This window comes from Corvus cornix, chromosome 1A (genome assembly GCF_000738735.6).
Source record: "Corvus cornix cornix isolate S_Up_H32 chromosome 1A, ASM73873v5, whole genome shotgun sequence".
NCBI classification, from domain to species: Eukaryota; Metazoa; Chordata; class Aves; order Passeriformes; family Corvidae; genus Corvus; species Corvus cornix.
In genome coordinates this window covers 55,999,383-56,014,838 of record NC_047057.1, presented here as the reverse complement: position 1 = coordinate 56,014,838, position 15,456 = coordinate 55,999,383, and the positions used below count along the sequence as shown (strand labels likewise).

At 42.8% G+C, this 15,456-nt stretch overlaps 1 protein-coding gene across 3 annotated transcripts in view; it reads left to right on the top strand.

The window, feature by feature from the left end:
* TMTC1 (transmembrane O-mannosyltransferase targeting cadherins 1) overlaps nt 1-15,456 on the top strand; it is a 140,522-nt gene that overhangs the window by 37,406 nt on the left and 87,660 nt on the right. The window lies entirely within an intron of this gene.

Here is a 15,456-nt window from a genome sequence, read left to right as displayed (position 1 = left end):
TTTCTTCAGCCATGAGGTGAAGCTGGGCTCTTTTCTTGGCTGCAGCTGGCCTCCATGGACATGTGAGACAATACAGCAGCTGCTGCTGGATGGGCTGGTGGATGGGCTGTAGTTCAGGTTGCTGCAGGGTGAGGGAAGTCCTCTGTGGGCAGGGTAGTTTGTCCATCAGCTGCCGAGCATCAGCTTCAGGCAAGTTGCTTTCCAGCTCTGACTAAGAAGCACCCATCACTCAGCAATGGTACCAACTCCTTTTTAGCTAAAGGAAAAAAAGCCAGAGAGGAAATATCTTGGAGCTGCATATATTAGTGGTCTGAAGTGTTTCTGGATCAGAGGAGACAAAATAAACTTTCTGCATGAGCTTGGATGTGTGGTGCTCGGCTCCCTCACCATGCTCTGACAGCAGTGTGATATGAAGGCATTTGACACCTTTCAATATTGGCATCAGGAAGAGACTCAGCCGTCTTAACACCTCCTAGCAGTTGGGTAAGTAATTTCCTGAGAGCAGAGGAAGGAATGTTGTCCTCCCCTCTCCCTGGCAGGCCTGTGGAGGTGAATTCCTTTGTTTTGGAAACAGATTTGATCTGAAAACATTCTTTTCTGTAACAAAAATAGACTTTGTGATACAGTGTCTCGACCTGATGTGAAGACTGAACGTTTCTGTGGCAAGGAGGAGCCTTTGGTGTCAGGCAGTGGACGACTTCATGCATGGATGCCACACTATCTGCTCTGAGTAGCAGCCACGGTGTCAGTTGTGTACTGAGGTCCAAAGAGCTGAAAATGTACAAGTGTGAGGGGTTACGGATTTCTTCTCTACTCGTCTGGTAAAGTTCTGGTTCAGTAAAATCTATTATATGGAGCTATTTATGTTAAGAAACAGACCAAGCAGCTCGGCTCCCCACTTTCACCTGCTTTGTTCCTTCTTCCTGCCTACATGCTGTGCTTGCTCTGGGTGGCTCAAGTGGATAGAACTTTTGCTTAGGATGTGTGCCAGCCTCCTGGATAGAGAATCACAATGTTCCCTGACCTGCTGCCTTCAGGAAAGCATTGTTTTTCTGCTGAACTCACAGCTCTTTGGTTGTCTTTTTTGTCTGTAGGAGTACTGAGCAGTCACCAGTCACCAAGAACCTGCTTTTGGGGTTTTTTTTAAGGGAAATGACAATTGCAAAAGCAGCAAATGATGTCTGATGTGAACAAGCCCCTTTATTTTCCTTTCTAGCCCTGCCATGGTGGTAAGGATGTATTATTATGGGCTTTCCTAACCTTAGTTCACTTTGGTGGAATGGTGTTGGTGTTTTATGAAGTAATGAGTGTGTAAAATCCAGTAGAAATCAAATTGTCCCTTTAGCTCTACTTTTTTTGGTCCAAATATTTGTAAAGCAAATGGATGTATAGTTATGGATTAGGTACTATCTTCTAAGAAGACACTAAGAAATTAATGCAGACCATGTAGCAAATTGCATTTAAGTACCTATTGCCTTATTTTGCCACACTTGAGTGGGAAATGATGCTGCAGAGAGGAGTAATGGCGACGTGATAAATCTCAAAAGGAGCACAGATGAGGCGTCCTTGTAACGAGAGATGACAATTAGCAACTGCTTTGTTCGGGATGGTGCCAGTGGTGTATTTGGATGCAGCAATTGTGTAGGTGTGGTGAGAAAGTAGAGGAGGGCCAGGAGTAAGGAAACTGACTCTTAAATCACCATTTTCAATCTCAACCAACTTAATATGGCATAATAGGAGCACAGTCTAGCAAAAGCACTGCCAAGAGATAAAATGCTGGGTTTTACCCTTTCTTCTGCACCTCTCTGCCCTCCCAGCATCCCCTCTGCTGTTCTCTGCAGATGGTTGGTCTGTTGTCAAATCTTTTTGTCCTTTTTTTTTGTAGTGAAGCTTTCCTTGCTGTGAAATAGAAGATCCTGCCTTACTCCCTTCTTCTTGCTGTGTTTTAATTAATGTTTTTGCAAAGCATGTTAAGATCCTTGAATAGCAGTGTGGTTTTGGCAGTGGTTCAGTCTCCTGGAGAAAAGCATATGCCTTAGAGTTTAGGAAAAAAAAACTGAACAGGTTTTTAGGTTTAGAAATTGACAGGTAAAAAGTCCAAACTTGGTGGGTTAAAAAAACCTGCCTTTCTTTAACTCATGTAACCTGAAACTTTAGTCTCATAAAAGCTTTTTTTTTTTTTAAAGTAAATGGAGTCCGGTGTCTTTCTTCCTGAAGGTGGGAGTCATCCTTATTGAAATCTTAGGAACAATGTTCATATTGCACTAGTTTATTTCTGAAGCAGTATTTCCTTACACAGCCTTCCCATTCTCTATACTCATGATAGAAATTAAAAGGAAACTTAGAAATGTGTCAGCTGTTCTCTTAAATGATGGAGCACATCCTTTTTTTTAAGCAGTTAAGGGAATGGAAACCACAAAACTTCTGGATCGCTTTCAGCCCACAGTAGGGTAAAGATCCTGAGTGTGTCCTATATAAACTATGCCAGCTCAGTCTGACTGGGAAAGCCCTTTTTCCCAGTCTCCATTATGAATGCTTTGAAGCAGGTCTCTGTTTCAGGCTGATACCACAGTGCTGAGATGTAAATCGGCAGCAGGACAAAACTGGTGAAGACGTCACCCACTTCTCAGTGTTAACCCAAGCTTAAGAAAGGTGTTTGCAGTGCTTGGGGATTTTTTTGGCATGGTTGCCTTGCTTACAAAATAACACTTGTGGAAACCCATGTTAGGAATGTTAGGAGTCACACCTGTGGTTCCTCTAAGACGGTTAGCTTCCTTATGGGAACAGTTCTGCATTTTCTACACACTTGCTTTTAAAAGTGTCCATGAAGCAGCTTGAGGACATCTGGGAGGCTGGATAACTGGTGCTTCTGGAAATTGCAGGGAAGCCATTTGGGATTCAAAGCTGCTTGTTACAAAGTGTTTACTTGCTGGTGAAGGTACAGTGTGCCACGCACACACACTAGTTCCTTCTTTTGAGAGCACAAGGAATTTTGTGTCCTATGTCCTCCCATTTAATTTCCAGTGGTGGTGATGTTGCCGTATTTTTTGTGCTAGGCACTGCTGTGGGTTGTTTCATTTAATCCACTCTGCTATTCTGGAGGTGAAATCTGTGAAACTTCTGAGGGGAAGTGTGACCATGGTCTTATACATTCCTGGAGACCCTGTGGACAGGTAGTGTGGTAGACTGTAGGGTGGAGAGCTTGCCTACATACACAGAGACAGAGGTGATAGTTACCAAAATATGTGTGTCTGAGGAGAAGCCCAGCAGTGCAGCTCATGCTGAACGCGGCAGTGATTGAGGTGTGCACACTCTGGTGGGATTCAGCAGCTGTGGGGCAGCCACGTGCTCCCCCTCAGACCCGAGGTTTGTGGTCCCAAAGAGCCTGCCCAAATTCAGCATCTTGGGAACTGTTTGGTCCCTGGGGTTTGGCTGAAGCAGATGGCTGAGGTGTGACTGCGTCGACAGACAAGCTGTAAGCCATAAAGCAAGTATCTCCACCCTGTTTTTCCAGAGCTGCCTCTGCCAAAGTGCTGTAAGACTGGCTGGCACTTGGGATTCTGGATAAGCTCTCCTCTGGCCTTCTCATTATTGATTTTAAGCATGTGTTACCATATCAACGTTATTTGTAGTCATCTTACTTTTTTTCCTGTCAAAAGGCAGCCTGTCTGTGTGCTGGTATTGTGAGATGACAGAAGCTTTTCCTTTTATGAATCTGTCTCTTTGACTGACCCACAGAGCAGCAAAGGGAAAGCTAGCCCTGTGCTTTTTGAGGCTCAGCAACATGTTTTTCCATCAAAGCTGGCATCAGTTGCTGTGAACTCAAAGGCAGGTTTGCCAAAAAGGTGAAAGCATCTTGCACTCTTTCACACAAGAAATACCAGATCCAAAAGGTGTTTTTCTTCAGTAGTCACTCTAATTATTTTTGTCAAGCCTGAGCTGCATCTGGACAGTGTAGGGTTTGAGGGAGCTGAGTTCACAGGAGATGAGCTCTCTGTTGCTGAGGGAGAGAGAAAGAGGGTCCCCAGATGATGGCTCAGAGCAGAGGATGGCTCTGCATCCTCCCCATTCACTGCTGATCTGAAAGGGTGCATGGGGTGCTCGTTTCCCTTGACAAAAGCCAACCTTTCTGAATACCCCTCTGCTGCCACTGTTCTTGCAGGGGTTTCTAACAGCTTTCACCAGGATTTTAGTGTGTGCCTTGGGGTGCTTTGTTTTGTGAGTTTGATCTGTCAGATTCCCATTGAGCACTGTCTGAGGCAGAGCAGAGAGGGCAAGAGAGGGAGCATCCCCTCCTGGGTGGGGGTGATGATCCAGGCCAGTGATGTGCTCACATGAGCATTGTAAATCCTGAATGCTGGGTTGGTCAGCATCAGGAATGCTGGCAGGACACTGATGGATCGCACCCGGTGGGATTGTCTCATTCTTCATCAAGTTCTGGCTCTCTACCAAGAGTTGTTCTAAAAAATAATCGTAAAGAAGGGGAAAGAAGTTATGGTTCCTGCTGCGAAGTCAGCAAGAGCCAGCTGTTGACAGAAGTGAGAGTGGAATGGGGTCTGTAGGGTTTTGACTTCCTTTACCATAACTTGCTGGATGCTGACATTATTTTTATCAGATCTGGCCTTGCAGAGTCAGGAAGACAGATCAGCAAGAGAGAAAGAGAAATTGAAATAAATGAGGTGTCTGGCACGTTTGATTTTTAAAGTGAGCTTGTGTGCAACTGGGAGATGGTTGGCTGAGGCAAGGGGTGTGATATGGTACAACAGAGTCCCTATTCTGCAGATGTTACTGGAGGGGCAGACACAGGATCCTGATCAGATGTCTGCATCAGCTCCAACCCCACAGCTGGCCATTAGCCTCGCTCTGTGCCCAGGGACAGGCGCAGGGCACGGAGGGCGAGAAACCAAAGCAGAGGGTGGCCTGCTGACCTTGGAGGAAGGAGGGAACACAAGCAAGCTCCTGCTGACTCCCAGCAGGGTGAAAATTAATTTATTAGATTCATCCCAATGAAAAAACCCCAAACACTTAGACATCCTCAAAGGCTTTCCTTAAATGACACTGTTTTTTATTAGCCCTAACCATCTGCAAACCCCTCTCCCCCCCAAAATGAAAAGGAAAAGAAAGCATTTTTCAGTAAACAACATGTTTTGTTTCTATTTTGGACACTGTCTAAATAAGAAATGTAGAAAAATAGCTAGATTTAGTAACAGTCACACTTCTCCCAGGGGCGGAATAGAAAAAGGAAGCGATTTAGATGTTCCTTCTTGTTCCCACCAGCCTGGGCTGCTGAAGGCTGGTCAGTGCAACTCCATGAATTTTTCTTGTGGAGCTTACCAAAGTGCAGTTTGGGGCTGGCAAAGCTATTTGCAAATCTGGCTTGAAATAACCAAAAAGTTTCAACTGAAACTAACACTTCTTTCCTCTCCAGGCATTTTAGAAATGTTACTGCTTCCCTGCGAAACTTTCAGTATGGCACAGATAATAGCTAAGCTTGTGTAATAAAACAAGAAAACAAAAAGAAGGAGGCAAAGAATCAGCTCCTGTTCTCTTTGGGAATTTCTGAGAATTGCAGGCAGTTCACTCAGCAGCAAAAGCCACCTTTTGAGCTGGGGCAGAGCGGGGTCAGTTCAGCACTTTCCTGGGGAAATATGAATTTATACCTGAGCGTTTGCCTGCTGTGGTGAGTGGAGCTCAGTGTTGCTCTCTGGTCCCTCTTTATTTTGCTCATTTGTGTAAGGTATTCCTTGTTCCATGTTTGCAAATGGATGCAGTAACCTCCTTTCTCCCTCTGTATTCCTCCTTCCTCCCCATTCCCGTCTCTACATTAAATGCTTGAGAATAAATTGGTAACTCTGCTTCATGGGGTACCTACAGCACTCATGGCTGACCTTTAGAAGTTTTCCCTTTTTTTGCCTTTCAGTATGTTTGTAAGGAAGCCAAATCATTTAAACCAGCTGGAAGATCCCTGAACTGCTACAGTTCTATAATGTTCTATAATCATTTCCCTCCCAGCTTATAAAACTGGCTCTTTCTAATTTACTGCCAGGCCCTTTCATTGCAGAGTGGAATAATAAAGGTCTCTGAGGACTGTGTGCTTCTCAACTCTCTGAGAGATCGATGGGATCAATTTGCCTCTGTGTGTTTCGATGTCTCTGTCCTAATTCTGGAGACAGCTGCTCTGGTGTGCTGTCAGGTGGCTGTTTGCAAAGGGAGGGACTCCTGGATCTGCTCAGGGCTCTAAAACAAGCTTGTTAGAGTTAAAAACCCCTCAATAACCAAAAAAGGGAGCAGGGGTTTATTGTTCTGTAATAGGTACTGGAGAGTTGGTCAGAGTTGTTATTTGTCCCTGAGGTGAGCAGCCCATGGGGTAATGCAGCACGTATGGTTTGGGCAAGAGTTTAAACTCATGCAGATGATTTATAGTGATTTTTGTAATGTGAGTTTTATTAAGTTGCCCGAAGCACAATATGTTCATCAAGGCTTTGCCTTCTTTCATTGCATCCATCTTGTAAAATCCGTTTCTTTCTGGCCCTTGTGAAAAGTGCCCTTTTGTGTCTTCTCCATCATAGCCCTGAGCTATCAATTCGAGGAATCGAAACCGAAGCAGACAAAACAGCCCTGCTCAAGTAAAGTGCACTTGGGTGAGGTGGTGCTTTCTGGAGGAAGCTTTGACAGGCAGCAGCCACTTAGGTAAACTCCACTCCACTGCTTCTCTGTTCCTCAGAAAACGCTGCAGCAACCTCCTGCCCTGAGACATACTTTGGAAAAGGCCCCTTTTGCCTGAGTATAAATAATACATGTACCTGTAACCTGAAAGTTTTTTCAATGACTTACAAAGAACAGTCTGTATTGACACTTCCCATTTTTTAATTATGTTTTAAAAATCTTACATTTGTTTTTACTCCCCAGTTCAGCTTCCCATGACTTGTTTTTGTTTGGCTTGTAGGTATATTGGATGCTTTACTTGTTTAATTGCATTTTAACCACAGGAGTGTATGTGATTGGCACTTGGAATAAGTCTTTATTTCTCTAGGAATGTTTGTAGAATAGCAATTCTGATGGCTGCTTTAGGGATGTTACATTTAATCAATAACTCAAATACAGAAATAACAGCAGCTCTCTATCTTTCCTGGTTGGCAGTATCACTCATGCTGGCTGGTATTTTTCTCTTAGGTTTTCAACAAGGGCTATTTTTTGTGTTTAATGATAGGCTCAAACATATGCAGTGCAAATACTAAAGGAGAACAAGAAAAGAAAAAGACTCTCTTAGTTTAATGCAAATACCTGTTTCCTGTAAGTAAACCAAGCAAGAGTCTCTGGATTGGTTTTGTTGCAGCATCAGAGGGTAACAAGCCTGGAACAAACTTCCCCATGTGTTTTCTCTCTAGCCAGGTGGGTGATGTGCTTCTAGCATGGGTTGCCTGGGCAGAGGCTCTCAGTCAGGTGGGAAGGTGTGGTTATTCACTGTCAGCTCCAGCCCCATCCTGTAAAAGGTTGGGGGTGTGTTATAGGCTGTGGCAAAATCCCCAAGGCAGAAGCTGCTTGGATTTTTGGCTGAGTGCAATATTCCATAAACTTCCATGAGAAACTGTAGAGGATCTTTCATGCTTGCCAGGCTTTTAAATTTCAGAATTTAAGCCTACTTCTGTGGAGATGGAGACTACAAAATAGTGTTGTTTTCTTGCTACTGCTTATTTTTTGGAAGTTGCCAATGCAGTTCAAAGTGAATATATCTTAGTGACTTAAAGAAGACTGGAACATTTGTGGTTTTATTTTTCTGGCAATAGATGAGACTGAATTGTGGTCAAAATAGGATAAAATGTAATTATTTTTTATAATTCTGCCAAGTTTCAGGATTATTTTTTTATTGATGTGCTTTTTGGCTTTTACCATTTATTATCTGTTTAGATGAGATATAAAGAATAGCTTTGCAGAGGAAATCCATTTAAAGTAAGCCACTAATCTTTACCGGCTATTGCAGATTTTAATTTTTATTTTTCACAGATGAACCCTATCATAACTGAACCACAAATGTATGTGATGAAAGAACCAGTCCATTTTTAATTTGAAGAATTTAAGGATTTGTAGATGTTTGTATGAAAAAGCAACAGAAATAAAAGTTGTTGGAAGTATAGTGTTTGGTATTTCATGCCAACAGTAATAGCACAGGCACAATTTACTTACAGGGCTGCTGACAAAAGAAGTAATTGGCTGCCAATTTTTGAATTGTTTTCTTCCAGATTCTCTCTGTGTTGCAGTATAACTTTGGCATTGAGTTGCATTTGATTGCAAACATCAAAAAGTTTCTCTGAAGGGATATCAGCTCTGAAGAATGTTGATTCTTCACTATATCGCTAACAGACTCATGTAATTCATATTTAAAAAGAACAAGCTATTTTTGAGGATGTTAAAAATAACAGACTTTTTCCTAAGAGAAAAAAGTGAGGAAGGTTGGAGTTTTTTACCATTTATTTTGTATTTAGAGATGGCTTTGGCATATTTATGGATTGCTTTATTTAATCTGACAGAAGCAAAGGGACAGGGTAGATAAAATGTCAGATTAAGAGTTTTCCAGAAAGGAAGTACCTTCTTCCTGAAGTATTTAGTACTGACCTGCAGCAAGCTGTGTTTTAAGTAGCTGAAGGATGGGGAATAGTTTTTGGAAAAGGGACCAATCTCCCAATACACATTCTGGTTTACTGTCCTGAAGGTCCACAGTCCCCCTCCCTCATCAAAGCAGTGTGATGACTGCTCCTCTTTTCATCCTGTTATTGCAAAGTCAAGGATTCGAATTGTGGATGCCTAATTTTTCCCCCCCCCTCCTCAATTAAGTGCAAAATGTGGATTTAAATTGAATTTTACAAGTAGTTTCAGAATAAAAAAAACTTCCAAACATCTAGGCTTTGAAATAAAGCAGTGCTCTTCAGGCTGCCTTTCCCAGTGGTTCAGGTGGTCTCCCTGCATTTCCTTGCAAATTGTGCCCATATTTCCTTCTGAAACCAGACTTTTGCTTACCACTTCGACTTGATTTACCAGAAATGCTCACAGCTAAACCATTATGTGCCTCTCCAAGCATTTCCAAAAGGTTTTTTTGGGGATGACCTGACTCCAAATGATGACTTATAAAATATAATTCAGTTGAGCAAATATATTTAAGGAAAAAACCAAACAACCCACAACTGAGCATTTGCCCTGATTGAGAGCATCTTTGCCTATAAAAGTTTTCTTTCGTCCCTCCTTCCTCAAGCCAAACTCTGTACCAATAACATAGTTTAAATTCCTTAAAAAGCTGTTTCAGGTTTGGGATTGGGACCAGCTGACTCTTACCTACCCCTATGCTTCTCATCAGTGCCTATCCCATTTTTAGGGATGATGCATGGAGTATAAAGGAGGATCACCAAAACCAGTGACAGTCTCACAGACATTGATTTCTGTGCCCTTTCTCTGCATTTTTCTTTTTTTGTTTGTTTGTTGGTTGTTTTTCTTTTAAAGTTCACTTATTGGCATCCTTGTCAAAGACAACAGCAAAAAGTTAGATCCTTAATTCCCTAATTGCATGTATATAATGTTAAAGTTACCATGGTTCCTTCTGTAAGTTAACAGCCTAGCTGGACCAGTGTGTGTTTAGTGACATGAAACTCTTTACAGAGAGCATCAAAGCAAGGCAGCAGGCATCCACATTTTTTATGGCTTGTTTGTAAATTTTTACTGGGACACTTGATTCCCAGGGACACCTCAATAATTTACACTCAGGGTAACAGAGCCTTGTGCATGAGAGGAGGATAACCTCCTCCTTTCTTCACATAAAAGCTGTCAAGTAAGGTAGTTTTTTGTGATTAGGAAGAGTTTTAGATACCGTGCAGACCTCGTGCTCCCTGCCTGTGCACGCAGCCCCCTTGCCAAGCCTGGCCACGCAGAGTGAGTGTGCTCCATGGATGTGGTGCTGTACCTTGTGGATGGCTGTATTCCAGCTCTGCCACATCTTCCCTGTGCAGCCACAAAGGCAGCAGTCAGCCTGTAGGAGTCCTGTGTGGTTTTGGGTTCATCTGCTCCTGCTAGGCTGGTTCACAGAAAGCACAGCTGCTTTTGCAAGTGCAGCTGCTCAGGGGAAAGCAAGGGTTTTCCTGCTTCCTGTGCTGCAGTCCAGCTCCTGAGTGCTCACTGGGAACACCAGTGAATGGAGCTCCAGTGGCAGCAGTTTTTTTGGATACTGCCGCTGGATCTCTGACAGCAGCAGAGGTCTGAATATTGCCATGTATGTTTTCCTGGCTCATCTTTTTTCCCCTCCCTTTCCTCTTTGTGCCTGCCTTCCTTTCTTCTCCCTTTATCCCCTCTCTTCCTTGTAACACATACTCACATAGCCTTTCCTTCAGACACATGTTTTCAGCCCTCTGCAGTCCAAGCAAATGGTCTCCAGGCTGGATACAGGCATTGCAGGAGAGAGAATCTCGTATCTCAATGGCTCTGCACGAGCAATGCAAGGGAAGTCTGATGCTGTTCCTTCTAGAAGGTGTTTGGTAGGGCTGGAGACCTTGGGGAATTGTTACAGATCTCTAGTGAGCATTGCAAATAGAGATCTTTTCCCAGTGGCTTGTCACATGCCCAGAAACAGTCAGTTGTCACTGAAATCAAAGCCAGCAGCATCTCTGCAGTCCCTCTACTAACAACAAATCCCCACTCCAAACTATGGAACCATGGAGTTTTCCCAGTGAAGTGGTTTCAGAACTTCATCAACATGGGCAGGTCTCTCTAATTGCTTTTTCAGGAAAAGCTGAACTGTTTTACTTGACACTTTCAAGGAAGAAAACAGTTTCAGCTAACATAAACTCCTGGAAGAGAAAATTTTCAGCCCGGATGAATAAAGCTTGTTAAAAGCACAAGCAGCTGTAAAAAGGGATTTGTAGCTGAATGTGGGGAGCAGCCAAAGCTGCTATCAGTGCTGCTTATAGTGCAGTTGCTTGAAATTACCTCCATAGGAGCCTTTCACTGGACTAGGACAGGGAAAAATGAGCTTATGCCTCAGGTGTGTGTGATGCAGAAGAAATAAAATGGCTGAAATCGAGGGAAGCTTTAAACTGCAGGCATGGTGTTCCGGTTTCCCGAGACCTGGCGGATCTGGTGGCCATACTTTGATGAGGTCTTATTTTTCCTGTTAGCCCTCCTCCACTTCGTCTCCTCCTTGCACCGGTGGAATGTCTGGTATGAAGAGAAACCCTTTTTCATGTTCTCAGTCACATCTTTGATCTGTTAAGTGCATTTTGCTACTTTCCTTTTTTTCTCTTTCTATTCCTGATCCCTTACTGTGCCTCTCTCTCCTCCTCTCCCTGTTCCTCCCAGTTTTCTTCCTCTACTTTCATCCCACACAGAATGAAGTATGGATTGCCTAAGAGAATAAGGAAAAGCCCTGAGTGGGATCACCTTCTCTGCTGTGAATTCCCTGCCCTTGCTTTCCCCAAAAATCCAGTAAACAGCAAAAATTCCAAATACGGTCACAACTGAAAATGTACACAAAGAATACATGATATTATCAGTGAAAATGAGTTAAGGCAGTTGTGACTTTCATAAAACTTCTCCATGGCTCCCAAAAGAGTCTGTAAAACTGCTCCTGCTTGTGTGTGTTTATGCATCTAGGTCTGCATGGGGAGTGGTAGCTGGGGTTTAAGGCTCTCCAGGGAGATAAGGAGCAAGGATGCCACACACATGCTGTGGGGAAGGTCAAGACTACTCATAAAGAAGGAAGCAGGAGGGCTTTTCTTCTCCCTTGCAAAACCTGCAGCTATGACTGGTATTTTGTTTCCCTGAATAGACAAGTGCTTTAAGCAAGTTAAATACCCAGATGTGTCTAGATATATTGGATTTTTAAAAAAGATACTTCTCCAGTATAAGATGCAGCTGCCTGGACAGATGATAAGGAAGTCCTCTTTAAGTAGGAAAGGTAAGGTGGTCTCTACAGACAGAATATGGCTCCTGTAAAACTTGCTTATTCTCAGCAGGGGACTCTGTCAAGCTGGTTTGGAATTAGTCTGTGCATCTATCAATGACCTAAAGCTTTGGCATGTACTTAAAATAGCCCCTTCTAAGTTTAAAAAGGTTCTTGATTAGAGGTGTCTTACTGTTACCAATAATTAAGAATAAGAGAACAACCTTGCTTTTATATTCATCTTCCCAATAGCTTCCCGTAGTGTTAGGAGTTTGAAAGTGCCAGTTCAAAACTCTGGTGGTTGCTGGGAGTTGGACCTGCTTCCTAAGAAGAATATAAATGAGAGCAATGATCCTCTCAGAGTGAAGGGACCTGGCCAAAACAATCTCTTGATATAGCAACACTTATCCATACTTACCTTGGTCTTTGAGACATTCCAGGTGGAGAGTCCATCATAGATCTCAGTTGTTTATTTGCTTCCCCTTGAGAAAGCCTTCAAAGACAGCACAGAGCAAGCTCACGTTTAATGCCAAAGCTGAGTCAGCTGCAGTGTGGGGTAAACCTCTTTCCAATTGTGGTCCAATAGCTCACAGAGCTGTGGCAATGACCAGCAGCCAAGGAGCTGCCCCACACTGTTCTGTAAGCTCGAGGTGCCTCCAATGGCACAGGCAAATTAAAAAAGCTGCCTGCTTCTTAGAGAAGTTTGTTTTGATTAACCCAGAGTCCATCTGGTACCAGTGAAGTGTATGTTCCTGTAAACTGCACCATACTGAATTTTACTGGGCCACCTACCCTGCTCAATTATAGAACCTCGGAGTGCCCTGATGATGTAACTGATTCCAGGATGCTTTTCAGGAAGCTGAGACTGCCAAATATCTGTCTTGGCCTCTGCTTGAACTGTGTGAGAGAAGTCCCTGCATTATTAAGCTTTTCTTGGATTTATTATTTGTTGTGATTCTGGTTGCTTTGGGAAGTATTCCTGAAAGGCTTTTAAAAGATAGCAAGCAGATAATTACATGCTGGGTTGCTTTGTGGGAAAGCTGGCATGAAGCAGAAGTGGAACCCCTGCCCAAATGGGCTCTTTTCACACTTGTTTAGTGAACCTGATGATCTGGATTTTCTCCTCTAATTTTATAATTTTCTTAGGAAAATGTGGAAGATCCACACCTTGAAATGTTCACATACTCCGGAGGTAGCGTATTGCTGTGTGGTGCTACCATCAACACACTTTGCCTAACTACATCCCACGCCCAGTCTCATGTGGGAGCGGATGTGTGTGTGTGTTTTGGCATGTTCTTGGCACCACAATTGTGCTGGTTGGGGTGGAGCAGGTGATAGGGAGTGGTTCCCATGAATAGAGGGATGTTTGGCAGCCTGGAGAGGTTGGCCAATGCAGGGAAATCTGACCTGTAAATGACTTTTTACAAGACAGCTGTTAAAAAGGGGTATAAAACAGTTTAACTGTTAAAATAGTAATTTCTTTCCTTCTTCTGGTTAAAGAAAAATTAAGAGCTTTGGCTGATCTTAAGGTTGTCTGAGCAAAGTTCTGTGTAACCTTAGATGTGTTTGCAAGCTGAGATTTTACATGGAAAAAGCTACTGCATTTTACATGCTGTCTGTCACTGACACGTATCCAACTTCCTCATCCAGGTCTCGCTTGAAGTTCATTTGGTTTTGATACACAAACTGTGTGTTGTTCTTTCACCTGCACTAGATGGGAGATGTTTTACTAGTTACCTTCCCTGGCACAGGTGGTAGCCCAGTGAGGTGTTCTGTAAAACCACGTGGTTCTTGTAAATCTTTGAGGCATTGAGTGTGACCTGTCCATTTATACCACTCCCGCAGGTCGATCTGATGGGTGGAGAGCAGGATTGCTGAGCAATGAACCATGGTATCTTTTGCGGTTTCCACACAGACTTCAGGACAGCAGCTTTCTCAAAATGGAAAAGTTTCACTTCTTAATTGAACTATTCATTGCCTCACCATGGGTAGAGAGCAAACGCACGGCCTGGAGATGATGGCCACCCCACAAGTTTTAGGTCACTGATGCAAGGTGATGCTGTTTCTCAAGGATGAAGTTGGCAGACTTCTTGACACTGATAAAAGTGCTCCTCTGTCTGTAACTGAAGCCTTGGAGAAAGAGCTGAACTGTTCTAGTTGATCTTTTCCCAGAATAATTCCACCTAAAGCAAATACTTGTAATGGAAAATTCCTGTCTAAAGTGTTGCAGAGAGTTAAAAGGAAGTGAAAACAGGTTCTTGAAAAGAGTCAGACAGTGTGATGAATAGAAGGCTCTCCTCTCTCCACACATAAAAATGTAAACAAAGTGCAACCAAACACTTCCTGCTGCAAATCACGAGGGGATTGAGTTTCATAAAGGGCTCCAGTAGGGGACAAAAGCCTGGGGTTTGGTCCAAATGCTGTTAAAGTCAGTGAGAGGCTTTCCCTTTGGTTCCGGTGGGCTTTGGAGCCAGGCCATGGTGAGCCCTTGAAGGCCAACCTGACCTTTCACGGGGAGAAAAAGCTGAAGGCTTAGTTTCATCTCTCTTGTACTTGCTGGAGCCTGATTAAAATCAGTGGGAACTCAAGAAACTTTGCACTTTGAGGCGTTCAGCCCTTGAAGACTAGTCTGACATTTAAGTCAGGTTTGGTGCTTAAATGTCAACATTTGACAATAAGTAGACACCAAAGACTGAAAGTCATCTGGCTTGCTTTACACTGTGTGGTTTAGTTCCCTAGTTTTAGGCATGGCACTTAGGGAAAGTTTTCTGAAGAGCAGTTCTTTTGTACAGAACATCCAGATGTACTTCTTTCATCTTGGTAAATGCTGCCTCTGTTTCTTGCTGGCTTTGCCCTGGTGCTTTTTTCTGCAGTATAATCTTTTCTTCATCTCGCCATGGTGACCAGGCTTGCGAACTTCCTACTATAGAAAATTTGAACAAAACCCCAGATATTAAAGACTCTTGGCTGCATTAGGAAGTGCTTCAGTCTTGTTTTTTCAAAGACTTGAAGGGTGGAAGCAATCAGGCGATAGTCTGTCTTAAGGAATTTGGAGAGGAAATAAGATGTGTTTTATATGCTCGATGTTCACAGGAGAAACATATGAGGATTTCATGCTTGGAAAGGTAACTTGCTTGAAGGTGTTGCAATACAAACTGCAGGTTTTGTAAATCATTTAAATAGAGTATCCTGATACTGATTGTATGTTACGCAGAAGAACCTGCAAATGTTTTCCTTCTGAATTTATTTTGTTTCCTTGATATATATAACTTCTTAAAATAAGTTGTCTTTTTTCAATAGTTTTACCTCCTATATGCTTAAAATATTCCTGTTGTCTCTTCTGTATTTCTTTTTGTCATTTCTTTATTACAATGATGGAGCATCTGTAAGGTTCAATAGAAATGGAATTATCATGAAATTAATATCATGGATATGGCACTGTTTGTTATATTAAGAAAGTTCCTTAGACTTTGGCAAGTGCTTCTACTCTGTATTAAAATAAATGCGTAGTTTTGGCTCCCAGTACAGTTTAATTT